This window comes from Carassius gibelio, chromosome B1 (assembly GCF_023724105.1).
Source record: "Carassius gibelio isolate Cgi1373 ecotype wild population from Czech Republic chromosome B1, carGib1.2-hapl.c, whole genome shotgun sequence".
In the NCBI taxonomy this organism is placed as follows: Eukaryota; Metazoa; Chordata; class Actinopteri; order Cypriniformes; family Cyprinidae; genus Carassius; species Carassius gibelio.
The window spans coordinates 14,736,143-14,756,543 of NC_068396.1; positions in this window are offsets into that span (position 1 = coordinate 14,736,143).

Below are 20,401 nucleotides of genomic sequence, written 5' to 3' on the forward strand. Positions count from 1 at the left end.
CCAATATTATTTAATATTTATATGCTTCCACTTGGGCAGATCATTAGGAAACATGGTCTTGGGTATCACTGCTATGCGGATGATATGCAGATTTACATCACCACTAGTCCTAATGTCCATTGCTCATTAATAGCCTTGCGTTGTTTAGCAGAGATCAGTATCTGGATGCATAACAACTTCCTGAAGCTGAATGGCTCAAAAACTGAACTGATGCAGATTGGTACAGTGGCAGCTACTCGTAAGGCTGAGCAGATCAGTTTGATTGTTGATTCCTGTACAGTAATCCCCACTTCACAGGTGTGAAATCTTGGTGTCATTTTTGATCCACAATTATCATTTAAAGCACACATAAAACACATCTCTAAAACTGCATTTTTCCACCTGAGAAACATAGCACGACTTAGACCTTTTATCTCTTTTGCAGACACAGAAAGGCTTATACATGCCTTCATAACAACTAAGTTAGATTATTGTAATGCCTTGTTCTCTGGCCTTCCAGCTAAATTGTTGAGCAAGCTTCAGCATATACAAAATTCTGCCGCTCGTGTGCTCACTTTGTGCCGCTCGTGTGCCTCGTGAACACATTACACCGGTTCTTTCACAATTACACTGGCTTCCCGTAAATGCGAGAATTGATTTTAAAATTCTTATTTTAACATACAAGGCACTTCATGGGACTGAACCTGAGTATCTTTGTGAACTCATCAGTCCTTACATTCCATCACGCTCTCTTCGCTCTTCTAACTCTCTTTTACTTCACCAGCCATCATGTAAGCTAAAGACCATGGGGGAAAGAGCCTTTTCATATAAAGCCCCTAAGTCACATTTATTCAAGACTGTCTTTCTTTAATGAATTGTTGTATTGCTTTTGGTGTTTTGTTTTATTTTATTTATAACTTTTTTTACTGTAGCGCTTTGGGTTTAAGAAAAGCGCATTACAAATAAAATGTATTATTATTATTATAGTAAATATAGTAAAACTGCAGCATGTAGCAATAAATTTTTGTTATAAAATAAATTATAAATGACAGAGCAAGTCTGTTCTCTGATCCATGTGATATACTTACTGAGCAAATGTTAGAGATAAACGGCAGTAATGTTATTTAAAACATTTACATTTTTATTTGACCAGAACAAAAGTGGCAGAGATGTTATTTACATGTTTAAATTACCTTTTTTCAGGTTTATACCTAGTAGGATGTACCAGAGCCTCTCCACGTCTCTGAACTACCAGAGCCTCTCCACGTCTCGGCTGAACAACCAGAGCCTCTCCTCGTCTCAGTCGAACTCTCTGAGCGCTCGACTGATCCTGTCATGGCCACGGAGGCCACCCTTAACTTGTTCATGATCTCTGTTTCAGACTTATCTAACCAGACTTCTTCTCCTGTGTCATCGATCCCACTGTGGGGGTCTTCTGCGCCGCCCGGGTGGGCTTCTGTCTCGACCGCACGGATGTGGTGGTCTTCTGCGCCGCCCTGGTGGGCTTCTGTCTCGACCGCATGGCTCCAATTCCACCTTGCTCCTCTCTGGATTCCTGCCCTGTCGGTTCGGCCCCTGGGCCACTGAACGTTATGTTCCTTGCTGGACTTGTGTTTTGTTGTTGTTTTGTTTTTGTTTTTTGCTCTTCATCTCTCTGTTTCCCTCTATGTACCTGGACCTCCGTCCCTCCCCCTGATCCTCCGCCGGTCCACCTCCCTCCTGGGTTCCTTGTTTTTGTTTTTTGCACTTCTTGTCTCTGTTTCCCCATTTTACCTGGCCCTCTGTCCCTCCCCCTGGTCCTCCGCCGCTCCTCCTCCCTCCTGGTCTCTGTGTTCCTTGGTCTCTTCTTGTGTTCAGGTGGAGCATCTGGTAGCTGCTCCGTGGAGGAGGGGGTAATGTCACGCTGTCTGGTCTCTGTTTCCCTGAGTCTCCACTAGTGGTCTCACTTCCCCATAGGCACCTCACCGTAGGCACTAAAATTCCCACAAAGCCTTGTCCTTTCATCACAGTAATTACACTCCTGTTAATTGCACTCAGGTGTCTTCACTTGATAGTCATTACCCTGCCTATATTAACCGGTCTTTTTCTGTTTGTCTTCATGGAGTCCATTCTTTCTGTCACAAAGTTTCCTCGTCTTCCGAGTTTCCTGTTCCAGTTCGTATTCCCGTTCCTGTTCCTTCCCTGTTTGTTTGTTGTTGGATGGATTTATGGTTTTGACCCTTGCTTGTTGGATTCTTATTTGGATTACCCATTAAATAAACCACACTGCGTTTGGATCTCTTGTCTCCTGTGTTTCCCTGGGTTCCGATCGTAACAATAATGCCAAGATCTCAATGGGGAATCGGTTCAACACTATAGCTGGAATTGCTTGCCAGTTCAGCGCTGAACAGGGAATGAATCTGTCTTGACATACAGTACAGTGGCTCAACGTTTAAGAGAATTTGGACTGAATCACACTCTGCAGTGACCAAACCTGTCATCAGTAGAAAGAATCAAAAGGCTGGACTAACCTTTACCGAGGAGCATGTTGTGTGGACAGAGGAGAACTGGTCCAAAGTTCTCATAAGAGATTAAAACAAGTTTAATTTATTTGGGTCTGATGAGAAACATTATGTTTGTCATCAAACTGGGGAAAGACTGAACCCAAAATGTGTAAAGAAGTCAGTGAAAGTTGAAAGAGGAAGTGTCATTGTTTGGGGGATGTTTTCTGCTGCAGGTGTTGGGCCTCCTATACAGATACATGGCAAGGTTAATGCAAATGTTTATTGGAACATCCTGTGGCAACATGTGGTTCATACCCTGCATTCATTGACCCATCAGCCAGCCATTTTGATGCAAGTTGCTATTCACACAACAAAACGGGTAAAGCAGTTCCTTGAGGATGAAAACATTGGAATAATGAAACAGTCATTCCTGATCTAAGCCCAACTGAAAATCTTTGGAAAATCCTTGGTAACAAAGTTATGGCTAAAAAGCCCATTACAGTCACCAAACTGGTGAAAAAAATGGAAGAAGAAGGGACCAAGATCACACCATAGTGATGCCCTATAACTGCAGATGTGGAAAGCAAGGGCCTCTTCACTTCCTGCAAATTTTTTACTGCTGTAGCTTTCAGAAATTTTAGTTATATTATTTCTTCATGCTACAATCATTGCTGTTCTCTAATTTTCATCAGTGTTTTTCACACAATAAAGGGTTTTTGTCAAAGTGCCTTGCTTATTTTGTAAAACACTGTTCTAATAGCATGGTATAGCCACAACTAAAATTCCTTCAAATTTTGAATGATAAAAGATGACTTTATTGCTGAAACAATCAAATGTTATAAATTGTTCTCTAATTTTGATCTCCACTGTATGTGAATGTACAAGGACAGATGCGTTGATCTGTTGATCACAGTTTCATCAAACACACATGATCAGTGCTGAAGCACAACCAACGAAAAAAAAAAAAACCTCTGCAAGTAACGTGCATTTTTATTTTCAAATAGAGATGGTGACAGATAGGAAATGGTTATGTACTACTGCTTAGGTAATTTTTGTGTTTTACATTTTTTTTTATGTGATATGTTTAATAGAAAAACTGATTTATTGAATTTGACCTTAACACTGGAGAAACAGCAAGGCCGAGAAGGGAGGTGGCATCCTTTTAAAATTGATATTGTATTTATTGTGTATTTTCTGAATATGAATGAGCTTTTCATTGTGTAAGCATGTGCATTTACCTGTTTAATTCAAGGGATAGATAAAAAAATAAATACAATTAAATGTTGTTTTTAATATTTTATTAAAAACAATTTGCCCTGCCAAGAGAATGGTAGGATGATTATATATATATATATATATACAGATGTTTAGAGAAATACACAGTGCAAGAAAGGTTGAGTTTATCATGCAATAGTTCAAATACAGAGTGATTTGTATAAGATGCAATAACCTTGAACCCATTCCATTATGCATTGTTTCTGTCTCTTCACATTTCAGTGTCCGCACACTCTCTTTGACATGTATAGAGCCCCACGGTTTGTCTGATATCTTCACAGATAAAAACAAATTCTCCCTCTGGAAAGGTTTGTTTGATCTCCAGTGCCTTATTTCCTTGGTAACCACATCTGCAGCAATTAAAATGTCTCTTTAGAGTTGCCCTAATGTGTGTTTTACTTTAAGATTACTGGGGTATGCCAAAAGTGGGCTAGATATTCCAACCACTTCTTTTTAATTGCTGCATTTAAGAAAAAAAATGGAGTGATAAAAGAGAGAAAATAAAGGGACAAGTGGGATTTGGAAATTATATTTATTATCTTAGATCCCATCATCTTATATTAACTTGAGGTATCTTTAGACTGACACATTAGAGCAAAACTGAGTTCACAAAACATGCTGAGTATGAAATACAATCCTGGCAATTTGTGAGATTAACAGATTCTCCATTGTTGTCATGGTGTGATGCGGCAGAGAAGCACATAACAAGGAAGATGATGATACAAAGCCGTTAATAATCCACATAGGGTTAAACCATAGGGAGAAGGCAGACACACGTACACATCGACAAGACCAGACAACCAAACACTGAACAGAATGCAAGTTATAAGGGGAATGTAAAGAGGGTAATTGACAAGACACACCTGAACAAAATGACACAATTAACATAAGACAGAAACTAGGTCAAAAAGAAAACATGAGGAATAAAAACCCAGCATAAGCCCCTTTCACACTGCGAAAATACCGGGAAAGCATACCTATTTGAAATGGGTCACTAGATTTTGCCCACTGACAGTGAGTACCTGGAGTATGTGCGTGCATTCACACATAACCCGTAAAGATCTCACAATAGCACGTGACATCAGGATGTGATGTGTAATGTACGAGTCGTAAACCCTAGGTGTCACGATCATTACATGGAGTGCCCATGAACTTTGTAGAGGGCACTCCAATCAGGACAATTCCACACTCACCACCAGATGTCACTCGGACTCTAGCACCTCTTATCTGTTGCACCACACCCTAATTACATTTCCCATGAGTCTCTGCATCACAATAACCCTGCCACACCTGCACATCATTCCTCAGTCAATCTCCTTGCCACACCTGCACCTCATTTACACACACATATAAGCAGCACACTCACTCTCACTCTCTGCGAAGTCTTGATTTGCTGTGTCTGTCATTTCCGAGCGGTTTCCTTGTGTTTGATCTCTCTGTACCAGACCTTTGGATTGTTTATACCGACTCTGATTCTCTGCTGCCTGCCCCCGACATCTGCTTGTTCCTGTTTTCGATTCTGGTTATCCCTATATACCTGACACCGTCGCTGATCATTGCCTGTCTGACCATTCTCATTAAAAGTTCTGCACATGGATCCGAACCTCTCTGTCTCTTCATTACAGAAGACTTCGCCTAACCAGGATCCAGCAGCTTTCTTAAACCCCAGACCAGGTATGGAGTCAGCTAACAGTTCATGCAACCCTATAAAGGTGCTATGCTCTTTCAATATGGTAGACCAATTGAGCTCTTTGTGGAGGAATTCATTCAGTATAGTCACCTTTTGCCTGGGAATGAGGATCTGGTAAAGGACTGTTTCTGGAGTGGTCTTGATACTAGGATAAGCTTGAGTTTACCGAAGGGAGACCCTAGCTGGACCCTGGGACAGTTTATTGACTTTGTCTTGGAGTTTTGTGGCTCTCCCTTTACAGTTGAGGAGGTTACTTCTCCAATGTATCCAGCTCCTATCTGCAAGATGGCCGCCAGCCCAGCGCCACAGCACAAGATGGCCGCCAGCCCAGCGCCACAGCACAAGATGGCCGCCAGCCCAGCGCCACAGCACAAGATGGCCGCCAGCCCAGCGCCACAGTCAGGTGCCCGTGGACTTTCCAGAGTCGAGTCAGGTGCCCGTGGACCTTCCAGAGTCGAGTCAGGTGCCCGTGGACCTTCCAGAGTCGAGTCAGGTGCCCTTAACCCTCCAGAGTCGAGTCAGGTGCCCGTTGACCCTCCAGAGTCGAGTCAGGTGTTCCAGGTGTTTGTTGACCCTCCAGAGTCGAGTCAGGTGTTTCAGGTGTTTGTTGACCCTCCAGAGTCGAGTCAGGTGTTTGTTGACCCTCCAGAGTCGAGTCAGGTGTTTGTTGACCATCCAGAGTCGAGTCAGGTGCCCGTGGACCTTCCAGAGTCGAGTCAGGTGCCCGTGGACCTTCCAGAGTCGAGTCAGGTGCCCGTGGACCTTCCAGAGTCGAGTCAGGTGCCCATGGACCTTCCAGAGTCGAGTCAGGTGCCCTTAACCCTCCAGAGTCGAGTCAGGTGCCCTTAACCCTCCAGAGTCGAGTCAGGGGCACGTTGACCCTCCAGAGTCGAGTCAGGTGCCCGTTGACCCTCCAGAGTCGAGTCAGGTGCCCGTTGACCCTCCAGAGTCGAGTCATGTGTTCCAGGTGCCCGTTGACCCTCCAGAGTCGAGTCAGGTGCCCGTTGACCCTCCAGAGTCGAGTCATGTGTTCCAGGTGTTTGTTGACCCTCCAGAGTCGAGTCAGGTGTTTGTGGACCCTCCAGAGTCGAGTCAGGTGTTTGTTGACCCTCCAGAGTCGAGTCAGGTGTTTGTTGACCCTCCAGGGTCGAGTCAGGTGTTTGTTGACCCTCCAGAGTCGAGTCAGGTGTTTGTTGACCCTCCAGAGTCAGGGCTAGTCACCGATGACCGTCCAGAGTCAGGGCTTGTCACCGTTGATCAGGTCTCCGTTGATTTCCCAGGACCTAGCCAGGTCACCGTTGATCAGGTCCCCGTTGATTTCCCAGAACCTTGTCAGATCACCATTAATCAGGTCCCCGTTGATTTCCAAGAACCTAGTCAGGTCACCGTTGATCAGGTCCCCGTCGACTTTCCAGAGTCAAGTCAGGTCACCGTTGATCAGGTCCCCGTTGATTTACCGGAGTATAGTCAGGTCACCGTTGACCATCCAGAGATGCCTGTGGACCTTCCAGAGTCGAGTCAGGTGCCCGTGGACCGCCCGTGGACCTTCCAGAGTCAAGTCAGGTGCCCGTGGACCTTCCAGAGTCGAGTCAGGTGCCCTTAACCCTCCAGAGTCGAGTCAGGTGCCCGTTGACCCTCCAGAGTCGAGTCAGGTGTTCCAGGTGTTTGTTGACCCTCCAGAGTCGAGTCAGGTGTTTCAGGTGTTTGTTGACCCTCCAGAGTCGAGTCAGGTGTTTGTTGACCCTCCAGAGTCGAGTCAGGTGTTTGTTGACCCTCCAGAGTCGAGTCAGGTGCCCGTGGACCTTCCAGAGTCGAGTCAGGTGCCCGTGGACCTTCCAGAGTCGAGTCAGGTGCCCGTGGACCTTCCAGAGTCGAGTCAGGTGCCCGTGGACCTTCCAGAGTCGAGTCAGGTGCCCTTAACCCTCCAGAGTCGAGTCAGGTGCCCTTAACCCTCCAGAGTCGAGTCAGGGGCACGTTGACCCTCCAGAGTCGAGTCAGGTGCCCGTTGACCCTCCAGAGTCGAGTCATGTGTTCCAGGTGTTTGTTGACCCTCCAGAGTCGAGTCAGGTGTTTGTTGACCCTCCAGAGTCGAGTCAGGTGTTTGTTGACCCTCCAGAGTCGAGTCAGGTGTTTGTTGACCCTCCAGAGTCGAGTCAGGTGTTCGTTGACCCTCCAGAGTCAGGGCTAGTCACCGATGACCGTCCAGAGTCAGGGCTTGTCACCGTTGATCAGGTCTCCGTTGATTTCCCAGGACCTAGCCAGGTCACCGTTGATCAGGTCCCCGTTGATTTCCCAGAACCTTGTCAGATCACCGTTAATCAGGTCCCCGTTGATTTCCAAGAACCTAGTCAGGTCACCGTTGATCAGGTCCTCGTCGACTTTCCAGAGTCAAGTCAGGTCACCGTTGATCAGGTCCCCGTTGATTTACCGGAGTATAGTCAGGTCACCGTTGACCATCCAGAGATGGGTCAAGTCACCTCTAACACCCAAGAGTCAAGTAAAACAACAGTTAAACTTCATGAGCCAAGACAAGTCACAGTTGATCCTCAGGAACCAAGTCAAGTCACCAACGATCTTCATGATCAAAGTCAAGTCACCCTTAACCTCAGTGAACTAAGTCAAGTCACAGTTGATCCTCAGGAACCAAGTCAAGTCACCAATGATCTTCATGAGCAAAGTCAAGTCACCAATAATCTTCATGAGCAAAGTCAAGTCACCAATGATCTTCATGAGCACAGTCAAGTCATAGTTGATATTCATGAACTAAGTCAAGTCACAGTTGATCTTCATGAACCCAGTCAAATCACCACAGATCTACCAGAGCCTCGTCACATCTCAGCCGAACTCCCAGAGCCTCGTCACATCTCAGAGTTCTCGTCCTATCCTGTCACGGCCAGGGAGGCTGTCAATGAGCTGTCATACATTTCGGTCAGGGCTACGGAGACCATACACCAACTCTTTGTCTGCCCTGTCATGGCCACGGAGGCCAGCTACCATCTCATCATGGCCACGGAGGCCGCTATTAACCTGTTTATGTTCCCGGTTTCAGTCCCACCTGAACAGACTTGCTTTCCTGTGCCATCAACTCCACTGTGGTGGTCCTCTGCTCCGCCCTGGTGGGCCTCTATCATGTATGTTCAACTATGGTGGTCGTCTGGTCCGCCCTGGTGGGCTTCTGTCCCATCATCTCGGCTGTGGTGGTCCTCTGCTCCGCCCTGGTGGGCTTCTGTCCCCTCTTCTCAGCTGTGGTGGTCGTCTGCTCCACCCTGGTGGGCTCCAGCTCCACCTGCTCTGCTCTGGTGGGCTCCCACGCCACCTGCTCTGCCTTGATGGACCCCTGTTCCCGAGTTAGGCCCACGGCGGGTCCCTGTTACAGAGTTAGGCCCATGGCGGGTTCCTGTTTCCTCTGTCAGGCCAAGGAAGGCCCCTTGTTTCCCATGTCAATTCCAGGAGAGACTCATGATCTCCATGTTAGGCCCAGTTCTGCCTGCTCTACCCCGGTCCTCGACCAATCCACTTCCGCTCCACCACCCTCCTAGATTGTTTTGAGCGTCTGGAAGCCTCTTATCTGTTGCACCACACCCTAACTACATTTCCCATGAGTCTCTGCATCACAATCACCCTGCCACACCTGCACATCATTCCTCAGTCAATCTCCTTGCCACACCTGCACCTCATTTACACACACATGTAAGCAGCACACTCACTCTCACTCTCTGCGAAGTTTTGATTTGCTGTGTCTGTCATTTCCGAGCGTTTTCCTTGTGTTTGATCTCTCTGTACCTGACCTTTGGATTGTTTATACCGACTCTGATTCTCTGCTGCCTGCCCCCGACATCTGCTTGTTCCTGTTTTCGATTCTGGTTATCCCTATATACCTGACGCCGTCGCTGATCATTGCCTGTCTGACCATTCTCATTAAAAGTTCTGCACATGGATCCGAACCTCTCTGTCTCATCATTACACTAGGCATGTTAACTTTCACATAAGCTGGTGAACGATCTCAGCTTCAGCGCAGATAGTGAGGAGCTAACTGATCTCTGCTTCATTACAGTTTGCACAGACTTTTTTCTTCGCGAACGTTTATCTGCCTTCAAAACTCCTGGTAAAACACATTGACAACGTGCATCATCACTACGACACACCCTTTACAGCATCGGTTCTGGCTTATGTTCACACAGAGCTCGTTCCGGGACTGAACCCGGCAATGTTACTATGTCCCCATCAATTCCATAATCAATCCCCAGATGTATTTGCATTCACACAGAAGGCAACCTAGCAATTTACCAGCAATTTTCGTGTACCAACGTGCAGTGTGAAAGGGGCTATAATGAGTCCAGGGGTATGACATTACTCGCCCCACTTGGAAGTGTCCCTCACCGTGAAACAACGGTGATGGGTTTGTGGGGACTGGGTGGGAACCAAGTAGGAGGTTTCGGTGGAGGACGGACAGCAGGCAGAGACCACGGAGGGAGGAGCCAGGGTGGAGATGACAGAGGGAGGAGCCAAGGAGGAAACAGGATGGACCCGGATCAGGAAGAACCAGACGGAACCCAGGACACTGAGGTGGAGCCAAGGGCAGGAGGAGCCTGACAGAGCCAGAGGGATGGAGGGATGAGGTGAAGCCAGAGGAGTTGAGTCCCGAGGCAGTGGATGGTCCACGACAAACCAAGGCGGAGGAATGAGGGAGCCTGGCGGAGCTGGTTGACTGACGGGCCACGGTGGAGAGGAGGGAGCTAGGAGCCATTGTGGAGCTGCTGGGTTGAAGGGCCGAGGCAGAGTCTGGGACTCAAAGGCTAATGTCAGACACTCTCCACCATGGCGAGCTCTGTTGCCTGCTCTTGCACCTGGTCTGACATTGTGGCTTCTGGCTCTTTGACGAACCTCAGCTTTTTTGCCATCCATGGCTCTGGCTCATCGGTTGCGGCGGGCTCTGGCTCTCTGTCAGTGGTGGGCTCAGGCTTCGGCTCTGCGCAGCGGGGAGATGGTGGGCTGGGCTCTGGGTCCAGAATGGGGCTGGTGTCATCAGTGATGTCCACAGTCAGAGGTGATCCACAGGACATCAGCACCCAGTCCACAAAGGCGGCGAAATTCCCCTGAGGACCATCTCCAGACAACCACGCTCTGCACAGTTTCAGGCTGGTTTTGTAGAAAGTGCAAAGACAGTACTCCGGGTAGTGGGTATGGTTGGCGATTTCCACGATTTCCAGATTTCTTCTGCTCCAGCAGGAGGAGGAAGATGGCAGGATCATCCATAAAATAAAATTAAAACTGCAAAAAGGAAAAACAAAAAATATAATTAATATTCACATGGATTGACACAGGTTGTCCTGATTTAAATTTAACCACTATTTTTTGAGAATATAAAGTTGTGAGTGTGCATAAATGTATCTATGATTGTGTTTGGGTGTCACCGAGTTTGTCAGCAGTAAAAGTTGCCTTCACCAACCAAGGAGAATTTTAACAATCTGTTTTAAACAAGCTACTACACACTATTTAATGAAAATATGTTGCCATATACCTATCCTTTGAGAAGTTATTTAGTAAGATTTATGTAAGAGATGGAAGTTAAAAGAAAGCTTGTTGAAATATTGAACTATGGAATAAAATATTTTGCGGATCAATAAAAATAGCATTGTGAAATTGTGTAGAAATAGACTTGTCTAGGTAACGCTTTAGATTACAGCCTTGTACCGTGTAATTAAACAGAATTTACAGCATACCTATTTGTAACTATAAAGTAGCCTGCCTCCATATTACCTACTTGTAGGTATAAAGCAACATTTGGGGAATAAGAGGCTAATAAACTGCAACATTATAGAGCATTTACACTGTAAGTATTTTATAACTAAAAGGCACATACAGCGTACAATGTTTGGGGGATAAGGAAGTAATGATTTGGAAAATTAAAAGTATTTATACTATTAGTATTTCATAAGTAAGGTATAACTATTCTAAAATTACATGGTATGCATGACCTACTGTTTTATGCAACAATATTATGATTTAAAACAAGTTGCCTTATTGTAATAACAAAATATATGATGCAGTATATACAACGTACTGGCCTGGGAACTTATTCTATTATTACAACACATATCTTACATGACTGATACAAATAGTAAACTTTAGTAGTATAATTTAGTCATTATAGTAGAGTTAAAAACCACCATAGTCTTCATAAGATTTTACTTGTATACTTAAGAATATATGCTATATAGTAGGCTGTTTACTAGTGTTTCTTTTTGTGGGATAATGGAGATTACTAAAGTATGGGGAAATGATGTAATGAATTTCTGTTATGATTTGGTTTAGAAATTTCCATATGAAAATTTACCTAATGAAAGAGCATTGCATATGGTCATCTAAGCAGTGAGCCCGTCAGCAGCATTGTACTGTCGAGGTGCATACAGTGGAAAACTAGATTATCTGTTTCCAGCTGCTCCAAGGATATATAACATAAATATAAAATCATAATACACAACACATGAATATTTACTGTATAATTTATGTTTTTTGATACCTGTACTGCTGCTGGTACACTTCGGTATGTGATTTGAGGCAAGAAGAATAAAATGTACTACAACATTTTTCTTAACTAATATGCAAACATACACTCTTGTTATGTGTAAGTGTAACATCTGTGGGTTGTACGTTACCCTCTTGTTATGTATGTTTACTGTGCAACTTAACAGGTTATAAATGTTTCTGAGCTTGTATCACTAAAGAAGCTACGTAGTTCTATTTAAATTACATAGGCTATTTAGATGGTATAATCACATTTAATTTGTTAGAATTTCCTGACATTAGAAAGAAATACAATAATATTAAAGCACTGAAACTATTTGATTTTCTGTTATTAACAGAGGTGGGAATGTCTATTATGACCCAGAACTCTATCAACTATTCAACACCCCAGCAATTGCATACAGCAAGATCCAAGCAACCGCCCCAAAAATATCCTAGCAACCAACTTACAATAGTTTAGCAAACACAGAACATCTAACTGACCAATCCATTTTTTGCACCCTCAGATTTTCCATACATTAATGAGAATAATATTTATTAAGCTTTCAGATGATAGCTACATCTCAATTTATAAAAATTAACACTTCAGAAGTTTTTTTTTTTTGTGGTCCAGGGTCACAAATGTACCTTTCAAACTTTTCAATCTAGTTATTACAGTTTCTCTTCTTTTAAGTTTTTTTTTTGTTTCAGTTGCTAACACACATTTTCAAAACGTTGCCTCTTTTTTTACACACAAATCCAAGAATTGCACACAAAAACTGCAAAATGACTCACACCTATAGCAAAATCAAGCGCTGCACTCAAATTATCACAAACACATCTCAAAAGCAAATATTTGGAAACACCTTTGCCATAATATTAATTCCTGTTAGATTTTTTAGGTAGATAGAGAATTTCTGTAATTGTGTGACAAGTAAAGATTTTGTAACCAGTTGAAAAAAAAAAAAAAAAAAAAAAAACGGTAAATGCTTACAATTCAAATACACAGATTACTTTCCTGCCCAGTGAATACTGAGATCAATAAAACTGTAACCAAAAAAAAAAAAAAAAAACTTGGTTACACTTTATTTTAAAGTGTCCTTCTTACAGTGTTAGCTGCATTAATTAACTACATGTACTTACAGTAGTATATGATTAGGGTTTGGTTTAGGGTTACTTGCATGTACAGTAATAATGCATAATTAATTGTTATTATAATATTAAGTACATGTAACACATGTAAACAAGTAGGACTACACCTTAAAATAAAGTGTTACCAAAATCTCTTAAGATTCAGAGATTATTTTTTGCAGCTCAATGTCTATTACAATGTACATAAATTAAATTACATATACAGATGTATTATTCAGCAATTAACTTTCATTTTACTACTGTACAGTTCTTTTGCAGTAAATGAAAAGCACTAGAAAATTTCAAATCCCAAAGAATTGTAACTTGGCTAGTTTCGCTACCTAATGTTTAAATTAAGATACTCATTGTTAAACTTTTTGAGAAATGTGTCTTTGTTTTAAAAACTTGATTAATGGTTAATGTTTTTTGTTGTTGTTGTTGAGCAATTGCAATACCAAGAAAAATTTATTTAAGTGTGTTTATAGAAGAGTGATGTTTGCTATACTCAAATAAGAGCTAAATTCCAGATTAATGGCTTCGCTGAATGATGTGGTTCATTATGCCAGGTCTTCTTGCTGCGCCATCTGCTGACAAGTTAAACTATGTACATTTATTTTCTACTTATAAATTCAGCATTTGATTAAATCTCAAATGCTATTTTATGTTGTCTGATGCAATCAGAATATAAATCACATTTTGAGTTAATGCGAGGCAATGAATAAATCACACAAGTCTGGGTAAAATTAAGAATTTAAAAAATATTGCCATTCGGTTCACAAGTTGGATTAATCATACACAGGATTTCGAAGATGAATAGGGATGATAAGGAGATGGATTTCTGAATAGCTAAGTAATCCAGCAATTTCAAAGGACTGGAACTCTGAAACTATGCAGAATTATACAGACTAACCATTCATATGTTTTCCTGATTTTTATGTAATGATTGTTTGCAAAGTATACAATACTATAATTAAGTAAAAGAGATTTGTGTTATTTTAGAATGCAGTATAGAGTACTGGAGTTTGAATCCCGCCTTGTGGACTGTCCTTATTCCCGACCCTCTCTACTAGCTTCCTTTAAGATCACTAAACCATCAAAAAACATGAAATGTTAGAAATGTTAGTTAGAAAAATTAATCACTTCAGAGTACAGGTAATTGAAACTGAGCAATAAAGCACTCATAATAAAGACATGCTTGAGTGTTTGTCTGCATGAAGAATAAGTGTTTTGGAGTTTATTTTGTTTTATTTTTATTATTTGTTAATTTATTTAGAATATTTTAAATGCTATTTGATGCTGCACAGGCCATAAAAGCAGTTCTGGAACTCAAAATAATCTTGTGAACCCATGGAGTAGGATTAAAGTACAATCCTCTGCCAAACCTCGGTGTCAGGAAAAATAAATAAAATGATCTGCAATCTTCACAAAGATAAATTCAAACTCATCTGTCTGGAGGATCAGCGACACACAATCAGCAATTGTGTGTGTGGCATGCTGATATTCCAAAAATAGATGCAAAAGACAAATTCTGTACAGTGCAAGAAGGAGCAGCTGAATAAACTGTAAAATCACACACAGAAAATGTGTTACATTTCTTGCCTCTTGCCGTTTCCAGCCACTTTGAAAAGGTAAGTGTTATAAGCTCCTTTTTTCAACCCTCTCTGTCATCTGCTCTCTAGCCCGGTGGATCTTATTCAATCTTTTTTTAAAGCTTGTTGCAGAAACCTTAAGCAGAGTTTAAAAAGAGATGCAGCACATATAGCAAGTAATAGGTTTGTCCATAGAAATAAAGTAAGAGTGATTATTTAATTGAATTGATCACCCAATAACCCATTACCACCCAGATCACCAGGGGCAATTTATGTCTCAGAGATTCCAATGCACAGGCTGTTTTTATAGCCTAATTGGAGAAATTTGAATATATTTTGATTTATATTTGTAACTTTTTACATGCCTGACATATGAAAAGACAACATGCATTTTCTAATTCAAGACAGTATTCAAGTTCAACAGCAAGTTTTCTAATTTGCTTATTTGTTATTTAGCTAATGTTTTGATGCAATGCTATTTACACGCCCATGGAGAAACCTCAGGTGTTGTGTCTTACCTAAAAATAATAAAGATTGTAATAATTAATTTTGTTTTTGATGAGACACACATCAGCCCTTAATTTAATGTACAAATCTAAATATTGCTGATTATAAGTACATAAAAATTAATAATGACACAATTACAGCAACATTATAAATAAAGCTAATAATAAAACAAACATCCTGTATCGTAAAATGACAGGCACAACATCTAGTAGAATATTGTTGGTCAAATATGCATGTGTATGTAGAAATTGTGGCCCTTTGAAATATAATAGTCCTCTTATATAAACCTGCTTTAATGCATTTGCTCACATTGTATTGTATTGTAATATTATTATTGCATATTATTGTATTGTATTATTGTACTATAGAGGCACAATATTGTGAAGGCACCATAGTAGTGTGGTCCATTATCACTGTTTGCAGCTATATTTATGAATTGTATCTTATGTTTTTATAAGCAACTAACTCCAAAATGCTCAAAATCAACAGTTATTTGCTGACGAGGAAAACAAGAGATATGAAATTATTGCATATTATTGCATGAAGCATCGTGTCTGGTAAATGCTTACCTACAAATAACATAACAAATATAGTGACTAAAATTTGCATACTCTGTAGTCATGACTGGTTCCTGATTTATGTCAAAATAATAACACCACTGTTGTAATTGGACACTTGCTAACAGGTTTTTAAACGTTTGGCACAATCCCTGGCAGTGAATCCATTACCATTTGAATTTTTCCAATGCTAAGTGGTTTTAAAAAATGTCTGGCAAACACACAAGGACTCTCGAGTTCTTTGCACAACAGGTTCATTTCCATGACAGGTTTCGATAACTCTCACTATCCTCATTCCTGCATGTCCTTTGTACTATATCATATCTTGTTGGATTTTATAACAGTAATTATTTGCCGTGGTTTTATTTGGCGTGGTGACGGGGTGGTTCAGTTCACTGGTATAAATCAGTCAACGGCTCTCCCGTTGATAGATAAAATGTTTGGCAGTGTAGAAGAATTTAGTGGTGTGTGAAGGAACTTGCAAACATCGCTGGTGGAAAAAAACATTTAATCCCCTCTGTTCCATTTCCTGTAGAAAATCAATGTTTTCTCATTAGGACCCCCACTTGTTGGCACTGAGCTTTTCAGATATTTCAGGAAAGTGGGGGAAATTGGCTCACACACCTTGACTCAGATTCTGACATATCAAAACAGTGAAATAACCTTCAACGTGTAAAGCTTTAAGACTGTTTAATGGTTCATCATTTGATGAAAAGATTATATATATAGATTTTTTTTTTTTGTCTGTTTCGATTTATAACTGACTGCAGTTTAAACCTTACAAAATGAGACTGCAAACAGATGTTTTGGGTTAAAGGTACCACTGAGAGAGAAAGAACAAGAGACACAGGCACCTGGTTTGTGTTATGTTGTTTAGTGAGGCGACCAAAACCAGTAGCATTGTGTGTTTTCATTAATTCTTTCTTTATTGTTTGATTGACAAATGCTTAACTTATACAAATAAATGCACACATATTTTGAATACACAACCTGATTACATACCCATCTGTGTCTGTAGTTTTTTTTTTAATGCATTGAATCAACTTCCCCTCTCTCTGTCTCAGTCTTAGTCTCAGGCAGTGACTGTCTCTTGAATGGATCTTCCATGATTAATGCATGACTTGTGTGTGTCGTATTTGCAGAGACTTGTCCTGTCCTGTCTTGACCTAGTGAAAGTAACTGAGTTGTCTGAGGAAAAGCTTTCAGACTACAAACTTCAGCTGCTCCTCACCCCCTCCTTCATCATATTGGGCCTAGCTCTGTAAACTGGGCCTCTGTTTACACACTAATTTACAGATTCCACAAATTAAACAAGCCATACTGGTTTCAGGAACATGATCCAAGTCCACTCACACATTCAAACACAATCTCAAATCTAGAATCTAGTTTCACATTGAACTAGGAGGCATGACTGAATAAATCTTCTGTTCAATATTTTCAAAATTTGCTGTACAAGAAAGTTTTTTTACAGAATCATGTCAGTTTAAGATGCAGATAATTTAGCATGAATTAGAGGTTAGTAATCTAACTTAAAGGGCTATTTCATCCAAAATATTATATGAAAAATCTCATTCCAATCTTGTTAGACTTTTGTTAATTTTTGTTAATTTTTGGAACACTAATGAGGATTTTAATGAAATATGAGAGCTACACCGTATTGGACCTTACAATGGTAGTTGCATAGGCTGTCAGTGGAGGGACAGAAAGCACAGAGATTTCATTTAAAATACTCTTCATTTGTGTTCCAAAGATGAATCAAAATCTTAAGGATTTGTAACAGTATGAGGGTGAGTAACCGATGACCGAATTCACATTTTTGGGTGAACTGTCCTTTTAAATAATCTTGGGTTCTCCTATAGGAAAATGGTGTCAACACTGGAACATTTCACTTGACTATAAGTTTATAAAAATTATTAATGACAGCCCTGTTTGTATAATTTTTTCCCCATGTATTTGAAAATGTTTTGAATCTTTACTGTTTCCAGTGAGTGGTCACAAGGATAAAACTATTTGGTGCATCACCAATATTGTAAAAGTTCCTGCTCATGTTTTCTTTTTTTTCCTGTCTGTTGCTGTTTAAAACTAAAAAGTGTTCCACAATACAAGCATTTTCAGTGGCACTTTGCACATTGTTAAATTGATGCCATAATATTTTTGTCTTCACCTGTTTAAGGCAAACAAAAGCCACTGAATGCAATTTTAAGAATGTTTAAATGAGGTAAAAATAAATCATGTTCAATATATATATATTGTGCTGGTTTTATTTGCTACTAAAGATAGGCCTATGCTATAATTTTGTAGAAATTTCTGCTTAACGGATTGTCTGTTTATGGTACAGAAGTTAAGTTAATGTAAATCTACCGAATTTAAGTTGAAGGAAATGTCCGTAAATTTAACAGAAAATGTCACGCTAATTATCTGCCTGTACATTATATATATATATATATATATATATATATATATATATATATATATATATATATATATATATATATATATATATATATATATATATATATATATATTTTACAGTGTAGACCCAAAAAAGACCGAATGTTGTGTTGCCAAGTTGTTTTGGTTTAAGAAAATATTTTTCTTCTGTTTTAATTTTATGATTTTTTTTTTTTTTCAGAAACAGAGGTGTCATGCATGTTCAGACTGAAGAATCGAATTATTTAATATGTTCAGTATTTCTCTATATAATATATTGGGACATTTAGGGTAAACTATATGCAAAATTGGAACTCTTTTGGATAGATTTGTGATGGAAGTTTATATTCTTTGGGATTTTTGTGATCAAAGTAAATTTACCTACACAGTGTTTAATGTCATAAGAAGGGTAACACATAACATTATGCAATCAGATATATAAGCAATAGCACAGTCAAATTCATGAAAATATACTCTAATTGTCATATGATATAGTTTATGCCATTTCAGCTCATAATAGCATGAATATTGAGGACCATAAACCATCAGAACAGATTTTAAAGGGGCCCTCTTTAATCAAAAACAAAACAAAACAAAAATAAATAAACAAACAAATAACGGACACAGATGAACGAACATGAAAAAAAAGACAAAAAAAAAAAAAAAACCCGCAGAAATAATTAAAAACATTTCTCATTAACATACATACATTTGTTTGTAAACGACCATTCAGTTATTTAAAACAAAACAAAGAAACCATTTAGACTGATAACAGCTCCTAATATCCACTAGATGGCGACAACGATCTAAACTCCTCAGTTAAGCCCATGATGCTCAGCGTCTCTTACACATGGTCACCTAACAAGGTTAGGAGAACTCTGTGTATTCCTATGTGTGTATGAGGAATCAGAAAATAAATGATAATTTTTATTTCTAGTATGCCGAAATCCGTAAGTGCAATATCACACACGTGCACTTGATGTCCTATGACCATGACCCTGTGTTCACCCTGTGGTCACATTTGATCAACTTCATTTAAGCTCAGGTATGCAAACAGGACATAGGGGACACATGTACAAAGGACCGTGAAAGATCATTGTTTTAAATAATGTTCTTCGAGCCAATGATGGATGTGTGTGTTTTATGCATTTAGCTACAGATCCAAAACTCAGAACCACTCGAATGTCTCATTAATCAAAATTAGACATTTATTGGATCCAAGCAGGTGTGTAAAAAAAGAACCCCCCCCCCTTCTCTTCCTTTTCCTTTTCTTCAATAACTGCTGAAACTAAGCAGACAAACTGCAGTTATTTTGCCATTCATTTTCAATAGATTGTTTTTATTTCATGAGTAAAAATGAAAGATTGAAAAAAATAATGTTTGATTTAAACTCTTAGGTGTAAACATGTTAATTATTGTTTATCACTAGAATTTGTTGGTTCCATATAGATTTTTTTGTTTGTGATAGAGAAAGAAGCATTACTGAAGCTGGGTTTTGATTAAAGCTATTAAATGCCATATGTTTTTATATATTATATATATTATAAAGTCTTTATGTGTATATCTGTATATGAATGTAATGTAATAGTAATAGTATTTGCGTATATTTTTATTTAGGATGTTCAATAAGAATCCATATGGGAAATGTATGGGAATAAATTGATATTAAATAATAAATTTTCATATGGGAAACTAGTATTTAATTTTTTCAGGATACTGCAATATATTCATGATATATATATATATATATATATATATATATATATATATATATATATATATATATATATATATATATATATATATATATATATATATATTAGCTTTATGGAAATGATATTACTGAAATAAATCTAAAGATTTTCGGAAAACTCTTTTTAAGGTCATGACAACATGGTATTTATGCAGATATTAACATTTATATGGGTGTATTTCACAATGTATATATTAATGTATTATTACTCATGATTGCACATACAAGTTCCCAAATAAATGTATTTTATCACGTTCATCTATTAAATTTGAAGTGTTTTGCTGTAAATACATGTCTGCATGTTATGATAATATTGCATGTTATGATAAAAATATACAGTCACATATTTTTCAACATACTATATGAAAAGCAACAATTCCATTTTGTGTTATTCAATATTTTGTAATATGTTAACACAATATTTTATTTTAAATATTTTCAGTAGTGTGTAATTCATACATTTATACATTGGTAATCATTGTGTCTGTGCTGTCTTGAGC